This window comes from Lepisosteus oculatus, unplaced genomic scaffold, assembly GCF_040954835.1.
Source record: "Lepisosteus oculatus isolate fLepOcu1 unplaced genomic scaffold, fLepOcu1.hap2 HAP2_SCAFFOLD_76, whole genome shotgun sequence".
Classification (NCBI taxonomy): domain Eukaryota; kingdom Metazoa; phylum Chordata; class Actinopteri; order Semionotiformes; family Lepisosteidae; genus Lepisosteus; species Lepisosteus oculatus.
Window position 1 is genome coordinate 137,923 of NW_027168320.1, and position 13,473 is coordinate 151,395.

The following is a 13,473-nucleotide window of genomic DNA, read 5'->3' on the forward strand; positions in this document are numbered from 1 at the left end:
AAATCAAAGGATTCTAGCTTTCTCCCCTTGCAGGCATCGGACACAGAGAACCTCATGGTTTTCCTAAAAATCATTTTTTATGTTCCCTGGTGTTCCAAACTTAGTTTTAATCAATTTTAATTTGTTATTATGTTAAAAACAGGGTAATAAATTTCTAATTGGACTATAAATAATGTCATATTGTCTGCTATAAAACTGATGTTTTCAACTCTATTGTAGAGATTCTAGAATCAACTAATAGAGAATTGAAATAAAAAAGGGCATAAGAAAACATTGCCAACAACGACCACAAGATGGAGATATTGTCTAGACATTACCAACAACGACCACAAGATGGAGATATTGTCCAAAGAGGCAAGAAGGGCAAAGCTGCGATAAGGTAAAATCATTTTTTGAAAGAGATTGCTGTCAGAATGCACAACTGAATCCCAAACAGAATCTCTAGTCAAATATGATCATTTGTGAAACAGGCAAATGAGTCTCTCAGGTGCCCATTGCTCATTTTCAGACACATTTATGCAATACTTTCACCATGCGTTGAGCAATAGGGATTAAAGATACCAGAGGTAAGGTTTAAAAGTGATTCTGAGGTGCAACACATCAGCGATACAGCTAGGCATCTGAAATGCGGGGTTTGAGAGCCCTTCAGGGAACACCGTACCCTAAAGGTACCAGAAGTCCACTAGTATAAGCATTAAGTCACTGTCACCCCTGTTACAATGTGATTGCTACATATCTTCATTTCTTTGGTTTTTAAGGAGTAAGAGTGCAGGGGGTCTAAATCTGCGATCCAGTGTGTTGAAGTATTTCACAACACTACCTGTAGCCCGTATGGAAATAAATACTAATTCTGATTATTGCCCTGGGCATGTACCAATAAATCACTGAGCATATATCACTGTGTTGAAGCTAGAGACCTGTATGTAATATTATGGTGCTAAAATGTCATTTTCACATATATTAATGTAATAAATGATTGCTTATGCTTAATAAACAAATCTAATTAAAATAAAAACTTAAGTTTTGTATTTGTTTTGTACCATAGAACATGATTTTCTTTGTATTTCAAGCCCACAAAGTGTCCAAATGATGCACGACATGATATAAGGAAGATTATCACATGAAAAATCGGTATTATCTTTCTCATGAAAATGCATTCCTTTCATTACCTTTTAATTTTTAAAATGAACTCAAGTTGTGTATAATGTAATAATTTAAGTAGAATAGATTCTAATAATATAATGATCCAGTGTGTTGCACTACTTCACTGCTTCACTGTTCTATGCCGTATGGAAATAAATCCTCAGACTGCTTACTGCCCTGGGCTTGTACCAATAAATTACAGGAGCACATCTATATATCACTGCGTTGAAGCAGGAGACAGACAATCACTGCAAACACATCCTAAATACAGTGTTCCAGCACCTTTGACCTCATCCAGAACGTATCATTTCTTGAAAGGGATTGCTGTCTGAATGCACATCTGAATCCCAAACAGAATCTCTAGTAAAATACGATCATTTGTGAAACAGGCAAATGACTGTCTCAGGGGCCCATTACTCATTCTCAAGACACATGTATGCAGTACGTACACCATGCATTGAGCAAAAGGGATCAAAGACACCACAGGTAAGGTTAGAAGTCATTCTGACTATATTCTAAAATATTGGACTCATATTCTTATGATGGCAGACATGATGCTGCGTTTAAAACCGGGGTTAATGGACATTATATGACTGTCAATTCTGTTTTGTTTTGGAGACACTTGGCTGCCTATATGGTACAGTGCAGCGTGAAGGAAACATTTTCCAAAACTGTGTCAGCTCAAAAGTTGTAAGAGAACCTCTCCAGCTGCTTTAACTCTCTTCATTTTTGTCATTTAATTGTCTGTCGGCACGATGTGGCAGCGTTGCATGACAACCCATCTCACCACGGAAAGGAACCTAACAGCTTTGGTAAGAGAGGAGAAAAGGACCTGGCCAGTAAGGGGCTCGAACCCACGACTTTGGCGTTATTAGCACCATGCTCTAACCAACTGAGCTAACCGGCCTCACGACAGTGATCCTCTCTGTGCAGCGCCTTTTACTTCTATTGACAAATGATAGCGATTCGAAGAGAGATCCTTCAGACCAGCAAGCAAACCCACGGCTATTTCGGTTTTCTATCTAGGCAACGTTGGTGTCTGCAATAGCATACATGAAAGCGTGATGCAATTTCTGTGGGTACATTTGTTGCACGTCATGCACAGTAAGAGTGTTTCTAACACCAAATAAAAAGTCAACAATTAACGATCACGCCTTCTCCTCAGTTAACCCACTGAAACCCTTGCTGTTAACAGTTCTTTACTGCGTGCTTTACGAGCACCTACATATCGTGTCGGTTCTTTCAGCTTTATTCATTAGGTTTTCAAAGGCATAAGTAGAGCACCAGAGGTCTGAAGAACTCATTTCCATGGCAGCAGGGCCAAGTGATTTAGCGTATTTATAGTACCAGGAAAGGAGAAGCGGCACTTCGCCTTTGCCACAGAGGCACAAGGATACGTGTGGCAAACGCCATAGTCGGCAGGATTCAAACCTGCGCAGGGAGTTCTCAACGGATTTCGAGTCCATCGCCTTAACCACTCGGCCACGACTACAGCGAGCTCACCCCCGCCGCATTCCTCCTATAATCTAACACGGAGTGCGAGGTGGCTGCGGAAACGTTTTCAAAGTCGCTCTCTGTTAAAAAAAAATAAATACCTTTGACAAAATACGTGCCGGCAGACAGACATGCCTCAGAGGGTTTAAGGCTGGCTTCACTTTCAAATGATAAAGTCTCCCCGTCCGGATGTCAAAATGCAACTTTGGCAGACAGAAAAAACATCAACAAACCACAAATGTGGACAAGGATTTTACAAGCTGCACCACACTGCACTTTCCAAAGCATTTACATTCCTGTTAGACGCAGGAATTGCCTTTGATTTGCGCGCTTACGAACGCCATGAAAAACGAAACAAAACTAAAGCCCTCAGCTCCTGCACTTGATTATAATGCCGTTACGTGTCGAAGCAGGAATTTATGTCATCCTACCACTGCAACACGGGGAATAGAGGGAAATGAGCACACGCTACGTACGTCTCAATCACTCCCTAGAGTCGTAAGGCGCATTGAAGGGTGCACCCCCATCATTAATCGTTGCGCCTCTGTGAAAGGAAAGCTCTTGAGCAGTCTTTGAAACAGCTCGGATTAAACACTTGATTGTTTCCATGTGCATCTGGAGCCCATTTCTAATTTTCACTTCACGCCGCCCAAAGCATTTCTAAAACATGAGATTCGCGTTTGGGAATGCGCCCTGCCCTACGAATAAAACAGGTCTACGGGTCAGAAACCTGCTCCACGGAAAACAGTTCTGTTGCGCTTTTGATCAAAGGGAGATTCGCTGTTCTTACTTTTTGATGACATAACACCCAAAGGGGCTTCTTTGGAGCTGGATTCCAACCAGCATCCTAAAGTTTCTTGGCGGTATCCTTTACAGTCCTCTGTTCGGTCGACAAGGGACAGAAGGGGGCAGCTTTCCTCACACACACAGTGCAATGTACTGTAGTGTTCCCGTTCATTGAATTCGCAGTTCTGCATCAGACCTCTAACTCGTTTCCTTAGCTTGGATTTAAGCCACGAAGCAGGCTTCTACTGTATAAGGAATCACAAACTATTTGAGAGGCCATCATCCCAGGGGGAACTGACAAAGTCTATCCCTAAACACCTAGCGCAATCTCTCGAGAGACTGTCAAAAATCGCTTTCTCCATTTCCGTTGCAAGTAAGTGAAAATGCGGTCTCAAACCAGAGCCACTTGGCAGCAGCGGCACGTAAATACTGTTACTGTCTCTGCTCGATACTGACGTTAGCCTACTATACCATGTTCAGCCACCGCTAGGAAATGTACGGCTCTAGTACTGGAGCAAACAACAGGAGGGCCAAAGGCACACGGGCACACATGTCAGACATGGAGAGTGACGAGAATGGGACTCAAACCCATGCGTGCAGAGTACAGTGGATTAGCAGTCCATTGCCTTAACCACTCGGCCACCTCATCTAGGAAACTGGGCTGTCCAGACATGGGTTGCCGCGCTCCAGATGATCTTTTTCTTTTTTTTCCCTCGTACTCGAGGGTCATTTTCCTGTTCCACATGCGATTTCAACATTTTCCTTGGGAGATGTCAAGCCAGCAACCCACTACTGTGGTTCAGTGGCCATTGTGGAGTTCAGTGGCCCTGTTGTACACAGAATGCACATTGAGCTCCTTGGACATGAAAAGTTCCAGATAAAAGCCATTTGTCATCCTTTCTCTTGGTGTCGATGTTGCTATTGTATGTAAAGGTGGCAACTTGCTCAGCGAACAGGCGGAGCACACACCGAATGCAGATGTGTCTGAGTGGTGTGTCCAAGTGGCTGCAAAACGACAGCACTCCCAGGGCGCCGTGGCTTAGTTGGTTAAAGCGCCTGTCTAGTAAACAGGAAATCCTGGGTCCGAATCCCAGCGGTGCCTTTTTTGTTCTGTGTTCTTGAACAGAACTGGTCATTATGGACAACCGCCTACAGCTAGACTTAATTAAATGCAAGTATTCATTTCCTGTCTTTAACGCGACTTGTTTTTCTTAAAATGGATGCAACTTGCAAAACATGAAATACAAACCTTGCTAATCAGCGCAATCGGCTGGCAAAAAAAAAGAAGTCAGCAATGTTTTTTTTCTTTAACCTTAACCCTGCTAATGGAGAAGAGTTAAACGACTGAGTCTATGCAGCTTAAACGGTCCGCACGTCGGGTTCTTAGCTGAAAGGGTGGTAAATCCCGCTCACCCCAGTCCTTAATCTTTTAAAAGGATACAAAATTGAACCTAGTCGCCACATCACATACATCCTGTTCAATAATAAAAAGGTAACATCTATCCTCGCTCCAGAGTAAATCTCACGTTGAGGGCACCTTTTTTTTTCACTTTACCGTGAATCGAGCTCGGCTGCACAGAGGAGAGAGCAGAGCAATGAGGTCACGGGGACAGGGGAGTCACACGCTGGCGGTTTGAATACGCGGAAGATCACTGAGGGATCCACAGTATATGGACCCTCCGTGCGCCATCAGTCCGCACTCCGGACTCTGAATCCTGCCATCCGAGTTAAGATCTCGGCGGAACCTGAGGCGCAGTTCCTTCTTAAAACGTAATCTGGTGAGCATTTCTAGAATCGTACTTGTATAGATGCAGCCTTTAATGTGTTGCTAGGTTAAAATTGATGACTTCTTGTATTTCAGTAGGCAACTGCCCTCTTGATTTCAGATTTAATTTCTTTATTACATGGGCGCTTTTATGAAGACAGAGTCATGTTCAGGTACTTTGCTTGATGGAGGAAGCTCATTTCAGACTCTGTGATCTGCTCACCTGGAAAGGTCTGCTGTACTACTACAAGAGAGAAGTAGAGTCTGGAAGAAGGGACAATTTTATGATTCTTTGGAAGGTAGGTTTTTTTTTCTTTGAAATCGAAATGAATCAGAATATCAGTGCAAAAGACAAACTCTTGGTTTGGTTTAAAGAGATATGGTTTTAAAATAGACAAAATGTAGAAAACAGGTGTTTCTCACTTTTGGAAAAGAATGGACCGGGGGTAATAGTTTACTAGTTGCAGTGCTGAGCTCATCGGGTTGCAGTCCCGCAATGGATAACGCGTTTGACTATGGATCAGGAGATTGTAAGTTTGACTCCTGCCTGGCTCGGGTCGTTTTTAAACGCATCGGGCTACTCCCCTAAGTAGTCTGTGCTACTTACTGCATTGTAATCGTACTCAGTAAGAGATTTCCTTCATGTAAATGAACTGCACCTGACAGCTTTAGAAAATCACCTGGGCTCAGTACGGTGCTGAGAGCTCAGCGTTGCTGTTGTTCTAATTAGCACGCACTGCATCGGCTATGAACCCGAACTTTTCAATTATTCCGATCATTAAGTCAACACGTAGTCCACATGAAAGGTAGAAACATTCTCTTGTCTGTCTCTTGTTTGTATAGAACTGAATGTCCCTGACAATGTACTGTTAGTTTTAATTGAAGAACGGCATTTGTCAAATATATCAGACAAGTTTACGTAACTGCTCATGCGACACTCAGTTGTAATTAGTCAAGAAATAAAGTCGAACAACAGCTGCGGGTTTGATTCTGAACGTATCAGATTGGAGCGCCTTTTACTTCAATTGACAAATGATAGAGATTCGAAGAGAGATCCTTCAGACCAGCAAGCAAACCCACGGCTATTTCGGTTTTCTATCTAGGCAACGTTGGTGTCTGCAATAGCATACATGAAAGCGTGATGCAATTTCTGTGGCTACATTTGTTGCACGTCATGCACAGTAAGAATGTTTCTAACACCAAATACAAAGTCAACAATTAGCGATCACGCCTTCTCCTCAGTTAACCCACTGAAACCCTTGCTGTTAACAGTTCTTTAATGCGTGCTTTACGAGCACCTACATATTGTGTCGGTTCTTTCAGTTTTATTCATTAGGTTTTCAAAGGCATAAGTAGAACACCAGAGGTGCAAACGCAAGATGTGTGGTTATCTGAAGAACTCATTTCCATGGCAGCAGGGCCAAGCGATTTAGCGTTTTTATAGTACCAGGAAAGGAGAAGCGGCACCACGCTTTTGCCGCGCAGGCACAAGGAGACGTGCGGCAGACGCCATAGTCTGCAGGATTCAAACCTACGCGGGGAGTCCCCAACGGATTTCGAGTCCATCGCCTTAACCACTCGGCCACGACTACAGCGAGTTCGCCATCGACGCATTCCTCCTTTAATCTAACACGGAGTGCGACGTGGCTGCGGAAACCTTTTCAAAGTCGCTCTCCGTTAAAAAAAAAAAAATACCTTTGACAAAATACGTGCCAGCAGACAGACACGCCTCAGAGGGTTTAAGGCTGGCTTCACGTTCAAATGATAAAGTCTCCCCGTCCGGATGTCAAAATGCAGCTTTGGCAGACAGAACAAACATCAACAAACCACAAATGTGGATAAGGATTTTACAAGCTGCACCACACTGCACTTTCCAAAGCATTTACATTCCTGTTAGACGCAGGAATTGCTTTTGATTTGCGTGCTTACAAACGCCATGGAAAACGAAACAAAACAAAAGCCCTCAGCTCCTGCACTTGATTATAACGCCGTTACGTGTCGAAGCAGAAATTTACGTCATCCTACCACTGCAACACGGGGAATAGAGGGAAATGAGCACACGCTACGAATCGTCTCAATCACTCCCTAGAGTCGTAAGGCGCATTGAAGGGTGCACCCCCATCATTAATCATTGCACCTCTGTGAAAGGAAAGCTCTTGAGCAGTCTTTGAAACAGCTCGGATGAAACACTTGATGGCTTCCATGTGCATCTGGAGCCCATTTCTTATTTTCACTTCACGCCGCCCAAAGCATTTCTAAAACAGGAGATTCGCATTTGGGAATGCGCCCTGCCCTACAAATAAAACAGGTCTACGGGTCTGAAACCTGCTCCACGGAAAACAGTTCTGTTGCGCTTTTGATCAAAGGGAGAGTCGCTGTTCTTACTTTTTGATGACATAACACCCAAAGGGGCTTCTTTGGAGCTGTATTCCAACCAGCATCCTAAAGTTTCTTGGCGGTATCCTTTACAGTCCTCTGTTCGGTCGACAAGGGACAGAAGGGGGCAGCTTTCCTCACACATACAGTCCAATGTACTGTACTGTTCCCGTTCATTGAATTCGCAGTTCTGCATCAGACCTCTAACTCGTTTCCTTAGCTTGGATTTAAGCCACGAAGCAGGCTTCTACTGTATAAACGTCTAGAGGAATCACAAACTATTTGAGAGGCCATCATCCCAGGGGGAACTGACAAAGTCTATCCCTAAACACCTAGTGCAGTCTCTCGAGAGACTGTCAAAAATCGCTTTCTCCGTTTGCGTTGCAAGTAAGTGAAAACGCGGTCTCAACCCAGAGCCACTTGGCAGCAGCGGCATGTAAATACTGTTACTGTGACTGCTCGATACCGACGTTAGCCTACTATAACATGTTCAGCCACCGCTAGAAAATGTACAGCTCTAGTACCGGAGCAAAGAACAGGAGGGCCAACACCGAACGGGCACACGTGTCAGACATGGAGAGCGACAAGGATGGGATTCGACCCCATGCCTTAACCACTCGGCCACCTCGTCAACAAAACTGGGCTGTCCTGACATGGGTTGGCGCACTCCAGTTGATCTTTTTCTTTTTTTTCCCTCATACTCGAGGGTCATTTTCCTGTTCCACATGCGATTTCAACATTTTCCTTGGGAGATGTCAAGCCAGCAAGCCACTGCTTTGGTTCAGTGGCCAGTGTGGAGTTCAGTGGCCCTGCTGTACACAGAAAGCACATTGAGCTCCTTGGACATGAAAAGTCCAATAAAAGCCATTTGTCATCCTTTCTCTTGGTGTCGATGTTGCTATTGTATGTAAAGGTGGCAACTTGCTCAGCGAGCAGGCGGAGCACACACCGAATGCAGATGTGTCTGAGTGGTGTGTCCAAGTGGCTGCAAAAGGACAGCACTTCCGGGGCGCCGTGGCTTAGTTGGTTAAAGCGCCTGTCTAGTAAACAGGAAATCCTGGGTCCGAATCCCAGCGGTGCCTTTTTTTGTTCTGTGTTCTCAAACAGAACTGGTCATTATGGACAACCGCATACGTCTAGACTTAATTAAATGCAAGTATTCATTTCCTGTCTTGAACGACTTGTTTTTCTTAAAATGGATGCAACTTGCAAAACATGAAATACAAACCTCGCTAATCAGCGCTCGCAGCTGGCAAAAAAAAAAGAAGTCAGCAATGTTTTTTTCTTTAACCTTAAGCCTGCTAATGGAGAAGAACCTAGTCGCCATATCACATACATCCGTTTCAACGATAAGAAGGTAACAACTATCCTCACTCCAGAGTAAATCTCACGTTGAGGGCATATTTTTTTCCACTTTACCATGAGTCGGGCTCAGCTGCACAGAGGCGAGAGCAGAGCAATGAGGTCACGGGGACAGGGGAGTCACACGCTGGCGGTTTGAACACGCGGAAGAACACTGAGGGATCCACAGTATGTGGACCCTCCGTGCGCCATCATTCCACACCAGACTCTGAATCCTGCCATCCGAGTTAAGATCTCGGCGGAACCTGAGGCGCAGTTCTTTCTTAAAACGTAATCTGGTGAGCATTTCTAGAATCGTACTTGTATAGATGCAGCCTTTAATGTGTTGCTAGGTTAAAATTTATGACTTCTTGAACTTCAGTAGGCAACTGCCCTCTTGATTTCGGATTTAATTTCTTTATTACAGGGGCGCTTTTATGATGAAAGAGTCATGTTCAGGTACTTTGCTTGATGGAGGAAGCTCATTTTGGACTCTGTGATCTGCTCACCTGGAAAGGTCTGCTGTACTACTACAAGAGAGAAGTAGAGTCTGGAGGAAGGGACAATTTTATGATGCTTTGGAAGGTAATGTTTCTTTTTTCTTTGAAATCGAAATGAATCAGAATATCAGTGCAAAAGACAAACTCTTGGTTTGGTTTAAAGAGATATGGTTTTAAAACAGACAAAATGTAGAAAACAGGTGTTTCTCACTTTTGGAAAAGAATGGACCGGGGGTAATATTTTACTAGTTGCAGTGCTAAGCTCACTGGGTTACAGTCCTGCAGTGTCACACCAGGGCCAGTGGCGCAATGGATAACGCGTCTGACTACGGATCAGGAGATTGCAGGTTCGACTCCTGCTGGCTCGGGTCGTTTTTAAACACATCAGCCTACTCCCTAAGTAGCCTGTGCTACTTACTGCATTGTAATCGTACCCAGTAAGAGATTTCCTTCATGTAAATGAACTGCACCTGACAGCTTTAGAAAAACACCTGGGCTCAGTACGGTGCTGAGAGCTCAAGTTGTGTATAATGTAATAATTTAAGTAGAATAGATTCTAATAATATAATGATCCAGTGTGTTGCACTACTTCACTGCTTCACTGCTCTATGTCGTCTGGAAATAAATCCTCAGACTGCTTACTGCCCTGGGCATGTACCAGTAAATTACAGGAACACATCTATATATCATTGCGTTGAAGCAGGAGACACAATCACTGCAAACACATCCTAAATACAGTGTTCCAGCACCTTTGACCTCATCCAGAACGTATCATTTCTTGAAAGGAATTGCTGTCCGAATGCACATCTGAATCCCAAACAGAATCTCTAGTAAAATACGATCATTTGTGAAACAGGTAAATGTCTCAGGGGCCCATTCCTCATTCTCAAGACACATGTATGCAGTACGTACACCATGCATTGAGCAATAGGTATTAAAGACACCACAGGTAAGGTTAGAAGACATTCTGACTATATTCTAAAATATTGGACTTATATTCTTATGATGGCAGACATGATACTGTGTTTAAAACCGGGGTTAATGGACATTATATGACTGTCAATGCTGTTTTGTTTTGGAGACTCTTGGCTGCCTATGTGGTACAGTGCAGCGTGAAGAAAACATTTTCCAAAACTGTGTCAGCTCAAAAGTTGTAAGAAAACCTCTCCAGCTGCTTTAACTCTCTTCATTTTTGTCATTTAATTGTCTGTCGGCACTATGTGGTAGCGTTGCATCACAACCCATCTCACCACGGAAAGGAACCTAACAGCTTTTGTAAGAGAGGAGAAAAGGACCTGGCCCGTACGGGGCTCGAACCCCAGCCTTGGCGTTATTAGTACCACGCCAAAAAAAAAAAAGCGTCGACATTACCTCTTTCAAAAGGCTTCACTTTCCTAGTCACATTCCATGGCTCATTGAACCCTGGCTGTTTCCTCCAGCGGTATAGTATTGCAGTTAGACAGCACGATGCCTGCAAGACTATGTCGCGCTCTGACGAGACTGTCAAAAATTGCTTTCGCCGATTGTATTGCAAACCGGCGGAAGCGGGGTATTGGGAAAAGTTTTCAACTAGCAATAATCGCGCCTCGGCTAAACCTCACAGGCTACGATACTGCCAATGCGCAAAGCTGACGGTTGCCAGGCAACCGCGGGGATCCTATGGAAATCGTTATCAATCGTCTCATGGCATGTCGTTGCTGTAACGCTTCATATTTGTCGTCTTCTTCTTCTAGCTTGAGGTTTTAAAGAATTTCATGACAGACAAGGGCTCCGTCGGGAACAAAGGGCGTTGTGAGAAAACCGTTGCTTATTTTCAGCAGCAGAAATACAACCCTTTAAATACAAGATGACAGAACAATGACGAAGGGCATGCCGGGAGGAACTCATGCACTACAGAGGAAAGGGGGCGGGCACGTACAGTTCACATTCAAGCCACAAGTACTCTTCTCGGATGTTGCACAAACAAATCCAAACGTCCTGAAAGCATTGCAGCATGTTTGTGTCCCACTTCCCGTGGCTGCAGGACGACTGACACGAAGGGACAAACACAATCTGTGGCGTTTAGCGTGACATAGTCTTGCAGGCATCGTGCTGTCTCACTGCAATACTATACCGCTGGAGGAAACAGCCCGGGTTCGATGAGTCTTGGAATGTGACTAGGAAAGTGAAGCCTTTTGAAAGAGGTAAAGCACTGCACAACGGAATTGAGGGAGAATCTTACAGGGGATTCTGAGCGGTGTCTGCATACACGCAGTCCGATACGGGTGCTGAAAGCTTGAGCTACTCTTAATGTCATGCTGCCTTTCCTCGGAGTAAATCTGTTACATTGAAAGAATGCTTCTCGCAGGTTCAAAAAGGGACCCTTGTTAATTGGAGAAATCAATGATTTCGAATGAATTCTGTATGCGTTAAAAGACAGCTATACACAGAAAACATGCAGGACACTGCTCATGATGTTTCCCGAGCCGAAACACAGTGCGTTTTTCAAAGCCATCTGACAAAGCCCGCCCACTGAAAACTGCAGCAGATCGTGTAAAGACGTTCAACTTTGTAACTACTGCACGCACAGGAAGCAGAATAAATTCCTCTTTTCAAACTGTCAAAGGTTTGCTTTGTGAACGCTGCAGGACATCGCACAATCTCTTTTGAACGGGGACAAACAATTTCTTATGGGGCGCAGTAAGTACAGACGTTTAAAGAGCTCCACTCATGCCGACGATGCAGCATGAAGAAGCGCAACCTAACGTTTGACAGACAAAAGCCGGGCGCCGCTACGAGCAATATGAAATCAAACTGACAGCACACGGCGTTTCGCGCTGACTCAAAAGTGATCTCGACAGACGCTGTTCTCTGCATAACGCTGAAAGAGCTAAAGAGCGTTTCTGTTGAGACGTAACAAGCTTGTTTCTTTCTACCATGATGTTACCATGACAAAATCTGTCTTTAAACACCTTGCTCAAAAATTGCTTTCGCCGATTGTATTGGAAACCGGCGGAAGCGGGGTATTGGGAAAAGTTTTCAACTAGCAATAATCGCGCCTCGGCTAAACCTCACAGGCTACGATACTGCCACTGCGCAAAGCTGACGGTAGCCAGGCAACCGCGGGGATCCTATGGAAATCGTTATCAATCGTCTCATGGCATGTCGTTGCTGTAACGCTTCATATTTGCGGCCGGACACTTCCCGCCCCCCAAAGAAAAGAGCGCCAATCAGACAGGCTGAGACCGAGGACTCGCAGAGCAGAAGGCCACAGTCGCCGTAATAAGAGCGATTGTGAGCGGTTTTGTTTTCTCTCTTTGACCAGCCCAGCTGCGCCCCACCCAAAGGCAGGGAAGCACAAAAATTGTATGGAACTCATTCATGCTCCTCTCCATGGAAATCTTTAGTAAAAGGCAAAAGATTTGTACGAGATGAAGAGAAACCAGAGTGCGTGGCTGGACAGCTGCAGGAGCCCAGGCCGCCTTCAAGTCCTCTGCCCTGCCGGTCGTGGTTGGCAATGCACCTGGCCTTACAAACGAGCCAGTGGGGCCCGTTCAGCTCCGGGCTCATCGCCTGCGGCTCTCTGCTTATCTGGCAGGGGAGATACCTTGATCAGCCTGTAGTTGGAGTAGTTGGATTGTTTTCTTGTTTTGTGGAAGCAGTGTTTGTTTTGCAGTTTGAGATGGCAACCTTTGGATCCCGCAAGAATGCTGTACGTTTTGAGCTTTTGGATGACCTCTTCATGGATCGTATGCAGTTCAGCAGAAAAGTGTTACAGAAGGAACTTGGCTTTGAACCTCGGCACTTGTATTTCATCTTCGCTCTCCCAGGTCAGAAAGCATTTGAGGTTGTTTTTGCTACCTATTCTCTGTTTGAACAATGTGTGGATGTGTTTGAGGCAAAAAGAGGGAAAGTTCCTGCCCTTGAGAAGATCAACTTGCAGCCTCTGACACAGAGAGAGAGGTTGTTATGTTCTCGGAAATGGCAAAGACGGAGGACATTCACACCTGGCTTAAGCAGTACTGCACCGTCCACCATGGAACTGAGGTTAGAGATGTTGACGGTATAAAAACAGGAGCAAGGAAATTC

At 44.6% G+C, this 13,473-nt stretch overlaps 7 non-coding genes across 7 annotated transcripts; 2 read left to right on the top strand and 5 right to left on the bottom strand.

Annotated features, from left to right (window-relative positions):
• Positions 1 to 2,553: 2,553 nt before the first annotated feature.
• On the bottom strand, positions 2,554 to 2,635 carry trnas-cga (transfer RNA serine (anticodon CGA)). Its single transcript has one exon. It is a non-coding gene; the product is annotated as a tRNA-Ser (tRNA).
• Positions 2,636 to 4,451: 1,816 nt separating this feature from the next.
• Positions 4,452 to 4,525, top strand: trnat-agu (transfer RNA threonine (anticodon AGU)). Its single transcript has one exon. It is a non-coding gene; the product is annotated as a tRNA-Thr (tRNA).
• Positions 4,526 to 6,698: 2,173 nt separating this feature from the next.
• Positions 6,699 to 6,780, bottom strand: trnas-cga (transfer RNA serine (anticodon CGA)). Its single transcript has one exon. It is a non-coding gene; the product is annotated as a tRNA-Ser (tRNA).
• Positions 6,781 to 8,572: 1,792 nt separating this feature from the next.
• On the top strand, positions 8,573 to 8,646 carry trnat-agu (transfer RNA threonine (anticodon AGU)). Its single transcript has one exon. It is a non-coding gene; the product is annotated as a tRNA-Thr (tRNA).
• A 2,247-nt stretch (positions 8,647 to 10,893) lies between these two features.
• Positions 10,894 to 11,035, bottom strand: LOC138234853 (U4 spliceosomal RNA). The gene has a single exon (XR_011187928.1). It is a non-coding gene; the product is annotated as a U4 spliceosomal RNA (small nuclear RNA).
• A 1,308-nt stretch (positions 11,036 to 12,343) lies between these two features.
• On the bottom strand, positions 12,344 to 12,488 carry LOC138234863 (U4 spliceosomal RNA). The gene has a single exon (XR_011187938.1). It is a non-coding gene; the product is annotated as a U4 spliceosomal RNA (small nuclear RNA).
• Positions 12,489 to 12,718: 230 nt separating this feature from the next.
• LOC138234877 (U5 spliceosomal RNA) lies at positions 12,719 to 12,835 on the bottom strand. The gene has a single exon (XR_011187952.1). It is a non-coding gene; the product is annotated as a U5 spliceosomal RNA (small nuclear RNA).
• Between the last annotated feature and the right edge of the window lie 638 nt (positions 12,836 to 13,473).